This window comes from Tupaia chinensis, unplaced genomic scaffold (assembly GCF_000334495.1).
Source record: "Tupaia chinensis unplaced genomic scaffold, TupChi_1.0 Scaffold144247_1, whole genome shotgun sequence".
NCBI lineage: Eukaryota > Metazoa > Chordata > Mammalia > Scandentia > Tupaiidae > Tupaia > Tupaia belangeri.
In genome coordinates, this window is record NW_006204105.1 from 1,179,127 (window position 1) to 1,185,927 (window position 6,801).

The 6,801-nt window shown below is 40.5% G+C and overlaps 1 pseudogene; it reads right to left on the reverse strand.

The window, feature by feature from the left end:
* Nucleotides 1-3,404: 3,404 nt before the first annotated feature.
* LOC102468174 (disintegrin and metalloproteinase domain-containing protein 30-like) lies at nt 3,405-6,044 on the reverse strand (annotated as a pseudogene).
* Nucleotides 6,045-6,801: the final 757 nt, after the last annotated feature.

Sequence of the window (6,801 nt, forward strand, 5' to 3'; positions counted from 1 at the left end):
GAGATGGGTGTGTATGCCAGATGTGGTGGGTGGGGAGGAGTGGGGCCTAAGGAAGGACATTTGGAGAAGGGATACGGAAGTAGAGCATTAACAGGATGGGGAGGTGTGGTGTTATTGGTTGAAGATATTTTGATCAATGGGACTGGGGAGAAATGTTCAAATATTGAAATGCTCACATTGTAAGCTAAACGATGTAATTGAATGTATATTAAAAAATTAAAAATAAATAAATTAATTTTTAAAAAAAGGAAAAAAATCAGTATCATGACTTCAGCTTTTTTGGTTTCCATTTGTATGGAATACCTTTTTCCAGTCCTTCACTTTTAGTCTATGTATATCTTTATCCATAAGATATGTTTCTTGTAGGCAGCAAATAAAGAGTTTCTATTTTTTCTTTTCTTTTTTCATGTCGAGGTTTTTGCCTTAGAGTGTATGCAGTCACGGGCGAGACAGAAAGACAAAGAGACAGAGAGAAAATGAGAAATCACTCCCCAGGTGGATGGTCATGCCGCAATCCCTTCTTCTTTATTCTCCTCCTGGGATCTTGGGCATGCACTTACAAGGGTCTGGCGTGAGTTCAAGCCACTAGGTTCAGGACTTGATCTGTGGTTGACCATGTGGGAGTCCAGTGATATAGCCACAATGTCATATGCTGGCCTCAGGATTCTGTTTTATTGTTTGTTTTTTGTTTTTAATCCATTCAGCTTGTTTGTAGCTCTTGATTGGCGAATTTATCCAATAACATTCAGTGTTATTATCAATATTTGCAGACTTGTCTCTGCTGGTTCATGAGCCATTTTCGTTTTTTTTTTTTTCTTTCTCTTATTTCTGTTTATCTCTCTTTAGTTTATCCTGGTATAGTACCCCTTTTATTATTTCTTAAAGAGCTGGTCTAGTGTTGGTAAATTCTTTCAGGTTTTGTTTATCTGAGAATTTTTTTTTATCTTTTCTTCTCATCTGAAGGATAATTTTCGGTTGAAATTATTTTTCTTTTAGTGTTTTAATATGTCTTTGCATTCTTTCCTTGTCTGCATTGTTTCAGTTGAGAGGTCTCATGTTAGCCTAATAGGATAAGCTTTGTAAGTGACTTGATGTTTTTCTTTTGCCATTTTTAGAATCTTGTCTTTGTCTGTGATTTTTACCATTCTGACTATAACGTGCCATGGAGAGAATTTTCTTATGTTGAGTCTATTTGCAGTCCTTTGTATTTCTTGGGTTTGGAAGTCTGAATGTTTTTCTAGATTTGGAAGGTTTTCTGCAAGTATTTCATGGAATAGATCTTCTATGCCCTGTGTGATTCTTCATCTTCTAGAATACCAATTATTTGAATATCTGTGTGTTTAATGGTGTCTATTATTTCCCATTTGCTTATTTTTTTCTTTTTTGGTTATTTTTTCTTTCTTTTTGGTGCTTTAGCTAAGTCAAAAGTTTTGTTTTCCAGATCAGAGATTCTGTTTTCTGAGTGGTCTAATCTACTATTAATACTTTCAAGGGAGATTTTGACTTCCTGCATTACAGTCATCTCTAGAAGTTCTATTTGATTCTTTTTTATGTTGTCTATCTCTTCCTTCAAGTCAAGGAAGGACTTCCTAATCTCCTGGAGTTTGTTGTCTCTTTTCTCTTGCATCTCATTGAGTTCTATCACCATGAATATACTGAATTCTTTTTCTGATATTTCGGTAATTTCCACTGTTTTTACCATACTTGGAGATGAGTTACTGTGTTCCCTTACTGGGGACATACTTCCTGGTTTTCTCATAATTGAGGCTAATCTGTGACTTTTTTGTCCTTTGGTGATGTATTCACTTTTTGCTAATTCTTTGGACTATTGCTAATTCACCAAGAAGATATAACATTTAAAAGTTTTTGTACTTGAGAGCTCATGTGCTTCTCTTCATCGTGAATTTTTTTTGTGCCAACTTCTCTCTTTTACCATTGTTTGCAATGTGGAATCCATAGGAGGAGTTTTGAGTTCAGATTTACAAAGAGGAGTTTCTCCCTTTTTGCTGGTTCAGTGAGGGGAAAAGGATTCCTCCAGAGCCCCACAATGTTCAGATGTTTTGTTACTCTACACGTAGATCTGTCTAATCTCTGTGAGGGTGGAGGATGAGCAGCAAAGTGATAATGTAAGGTGGAAGAAAGAGAAAAAAAATAAATAAAAAAGCCATGCACTAGCCAGGGGACTTCAGATGGAGATGTCTTCTTAAGAGACCTGCAATTTCCCTGTCCCATGTGGGAGGTGGAGAGCAAAGAGTTAGCCAAATAATAACAATAATAATAATTTTAAAAAAACCCTCCTCCATTACCTTCTAGTTCTTAAACTGTAAGGTGAGGCTTGGAGGGCAGAGGCCAGCTCAGCCCTGCCTTCTGGTCCCTAACTGTGCAGAGGGCTTCAGATGGAGATGTCTGCTTAAAAGGCCTGCAATTTCCCTGTCCTTCTAGCTCTGAAACTGCAAGGTGAGGTTTGGAGGCCTGGGGCTGGCTCAGCCATGCCTTCTGGTTCCTGACTGCAAAGGGTACTTCAAATAGAGATGTCTATTTAAGATGCCTGCAAATTCCCTATCCTTATAGCTCTGAAGCTGTAAGGTGAGGTTTGCCACAATTGTTATTTTTTTTTCTATTTTGGTGAAGACTGTCATTGGTGTTTGATAGATAGTCCCAGATTTGGTGGCTTACTCTCTCTCTCTCTCTCTCTCTGTGTGTGTGTGTGTGTGTGTGTGTGTGTGTGGTCCAACTAAGAAACTGAATGAAATGGGAGAACATATTTGCAAATTATGCCTCAGATAAGGGGCTAATAACCAAAATATAAAGGGAACTCAGCTTACCTGCAAAAAAAAAAAAAGAAAAAAAAAAAGATCGACCGAATTAAAAGATGAACAAATGAGCTGAACAGACAACTCTCTAAGAAAGACATATGAACAGCCAAAATGGACGAGGGTGGGAAATGGAGTAGGGTGATAGGGAGAGAATCAAAGGTGGGGGGGGAAGAAACAAAATATTTAAGAAACAGAAAAATTGAAAATTATCTGTTGATGATAATGTATATAGTAATACCATTGACTGAACTAATATAAAGTGTATTCATGATGGGAAAACTTAGTATGCTATAATGATACATGGTGTTTGAATGTAGAAAAAATTAGTGTATATATAAAACAGATAAGTCATTAGGGTATGTACTTTTCAGGATACCCAGAAATCAGTTATAAACTGAGGGTCAAGTGAAAACTAAGAAAATAAAATGGACTAGATTGTTTCTAAACCATGGATATCATTTATTTGCTGATCAAAGATTGCAGGAAAATTTAAGAAAATGGATAGTGGGAGAACAATGAAGTCCTGTTTGGATAAATGTTAACTGTTAAATACATGAGCCTGTGTTACTGAGTGACCATGGTTGCCTGGTTAATTTTTTGGTTCCTTGACTGCCTGTTTTACATTAGGTCTCCTTAATGCTCTCTGATTGTATCTTTTCTTGTTTAGAAAATAATCACTTTCTTATCACTTGCCTGTAATACACAAGAATCACTGAGATAATACAGAAAATAAAACATATTAACATAATGAACACAACTTGAATTGAGGAGGGCACCTCAACTTTTAATGGTCTCGGAGGCCCACTGTCAACGCTTCCTCCACGCCCTACATCCTCGCAGAATGGAGGGGCCCAGCCATACATGCAGTGGCAGCTTTTTCTATTATTGCAAACACCTCCGCCATTGCATTTCTCAGTGCAAACAATAAAACTGCAGGAATGACAAATTGACTTAAATTGCATTTAAGCATATCCGATTCTCACCACAGCCGGTATCATTTATCACACCCATGTCAGGGATCCCCAAGGCTACCATGACTAGATGGTAGCTTGTGCCCCAGCACATGAGATTTTCTGCCTGCAGATGAGTAGAAATCAAAAGTATGGTCTGGCAAATCAGGGATGGCTTTGACATTCATGCACTGCAGCCCGCCACATAAGGAAGTGTGAAGTGTGTCTGGTACATTGTTCGTAGGAATGAACCCCCCCCCCCCAATTTCACAATTACTGTATTGGTCACCTATTAAATTACCATACTGATCACCTATTGAATTAACTGCATGATAGCACTGATTAGGAGCCTCCCTAGCATCAGGTCCAAAAATGCTCTGGCACTGCATTAGTCTGGATCTGCACTCTCTTTTGAAACAACGGGCTTCGTACTTGCAAGGGGTTCCATCCTGCTTATAAGCGTCCTTTGGGCAGTTACTTGAACTCCCGTTGCAGTACTCTGCAAGGTCACATTCTTTTTCTTCCTGCCTGCACATATATCCAGATGGACGAAAGTGACACTCATGACAGCAAAGTCCAATGCTGCAGTTGGCACCATGTTTCAACCTACAGTTTGTTTGGCAACAGCAATCTTTCAGACAGTCTTCTCTGGAAACACAATCATGTTCCTCATTTGTTTCCACATCTCTTCGATATCAAATATGGCCCTGGGATGTTTAGATATTTTGCTCCAAAATGGATTTGTCTAAAAAGGCAATGTAACTGCAATTACTGAACCCAGTATGTCCTGTGCAGCTGCACCTACCCCTACACTGGTAGTATTCTACATTGTAGTTCACTCCCATAGCATGGCCCAGTTCATGAGTAGTTCAAGTGGCAGAGACAAGAATATTTGAATCATCAAAAAAATTTGCTGATCAATATCAGAAGTACACATTTGTCCAATAGCCATTGTAAGGGCATCAACACATTTTTTAATGTATAAATGTGTCCAATCTGATGGAATCCACTTATTAAGTACCTGTTTTCTATATACTAAAAATTTGTGTAAAATTTGAGATAATTGGATAGTCCAGCATATATTTGGTCAATATTTGTCTATACCTCAACCCCTGATAGATGTATTCTCATATTAATGTCTTGAAAGTTGGTATCCATAATCCCTGCCACAAGAATGGCATCATTTATGACTTAAGGAATTTTCTTCTTAACAGAAATGTATGCACCTGGGCCAGCAGGTGGTATGGTGGTTAAGAGCACTTGATTCCCACATGGCCTACCACGGTTCGAGTTCCGGACCTGGAGGCTTGCTTTCTCACTTTCCCTTTCTCTCTCTCCTTACCCCTCTTTGGTCAAAATTTAAAAATGATTAACAACAAATGGAATTAAATAAATAAATATTTTAAAAAGACTGTCAACATCTTTAAAAAAAAGAAAAAGAAAGAAATGTATGCACCATGATCGAAAACCATAGATAATTCCAAATATTTTTGGTGCATATAAGACCCAGGAAAGTCTCTTAGCCTCACCATGTCCTCATCCTGGAACATTTCCCATTCTGTTTCATGATCAGGTAAGCCACAGGTCTTACTGCTGAATGGCTCTTTCTTCAGGAGATATACATGTTCAAAACTGGAAAGGGCTTGAGGGACTGATTTAGTAGTGTTTGGCATTGATGTTCAATATACCTCAGAGACCCTCCATGCATGTACTGAGAGTGGCTTCAGAGTCCTGAGACCCTTCCACCAAGCCCATGTAGTTGCAGTCCTCGGGTATAGAAGGGTGGTCCTCCAGCAGTTCCCCTTCTGCTGTGAAGGAGAAAACGCTCAGGTGTCAGGCAACAACAACCTCTTGGGCCACAGGTGGAGGATGTACTTCTTGCTTTTTAACTGTAAGAGGTAGGACATGGGACTAACCACCCCTTGCTCCCTTCCACAGAAGCTCAGTCTTGGGAATGGTGATTTCGTACCAGTCAAACCCCCAATCAGGGTGAAAATTTAAGTCCTCCTCTAGAGAGTCAATAAGGAGCATCGCCAGAACTAGAACGGGGATTGAGCGTCTTTGGGAGGCTAAGGTCTGCACTGACCTCATATTCTGTTCCCTATTCAGTCTCTGTTGCTTACTCAGTCCTTGTACCTGAAGCCTTGAGCGTCACATTTCCATAGACCGCCTCTAGGGGCCCCAGAGTGCAAAGTTCGGAGCTCCCTCTCTAGGGTTGGAGAGACCCCCACTCCCCCAGGACTAGATCTAGCTGACTTTCTTGACAGGTACGTGCCCAGTTCTATGCATCTAGTTTGTTTTCTGGGCGGTGCCGTTGGGCGCACGTGCAGGTCTGACGGGAACGTTCCACTAGAATGAAAAGGGGTGGGGGCTATTAGCTAGCGGCACGGAGAGGGGCAGAGAATAACAGAGAAGAAGAAACAGAGAACAACTAGGAGGAACAAAAGAGAATGTGTTAAAAGCTCACCATATCCAGCACCATTTGTCCGTGACTGTGTACCTCAGGACACATAAGTCCAGTTGCATTTTATAGGCCACTGTATCCTTGTCTCAGGGAAGCTGCTGTGTCTTCCACAGTTTTCCACTGGGCTCACTTTGCTTGCACGTAAGGAAGGTAGCCCCAGAATCTACAAGAGTAGGAAGAGTGCCTGGGAATATCTGTGTAGACGCTGCATCCCACCACCACCTGCTGCAGCCCCTCTGACTGCTGACTTTAGAGAAAGTTGCCAGACTCCAGATGTGAGCCAGGGCAGGAGAGCGTTTCTGAGCTCATTTTTCCTCTCTGCTGTGTGTGAGCTTGCCAGGGAGCAGTGTGATTTTTGTATCTGGGTGCAGTGGTGGGACAATCTAGAAAAATGCATGTTAGAAGACAAAGCCCAGGAGCTTTCATAGGACGGCATGTAGTTGGTTATGTTTGGGTATGAAGGATGAAGCTGCAAAGTTAAGAAGACCCCAGCAGGACTTTGAGGTGGACAAATTACAGGGTTATGAGGTGGCTCTGAGAGATTCTGACAGGAAAGGGATATTTTCGACTT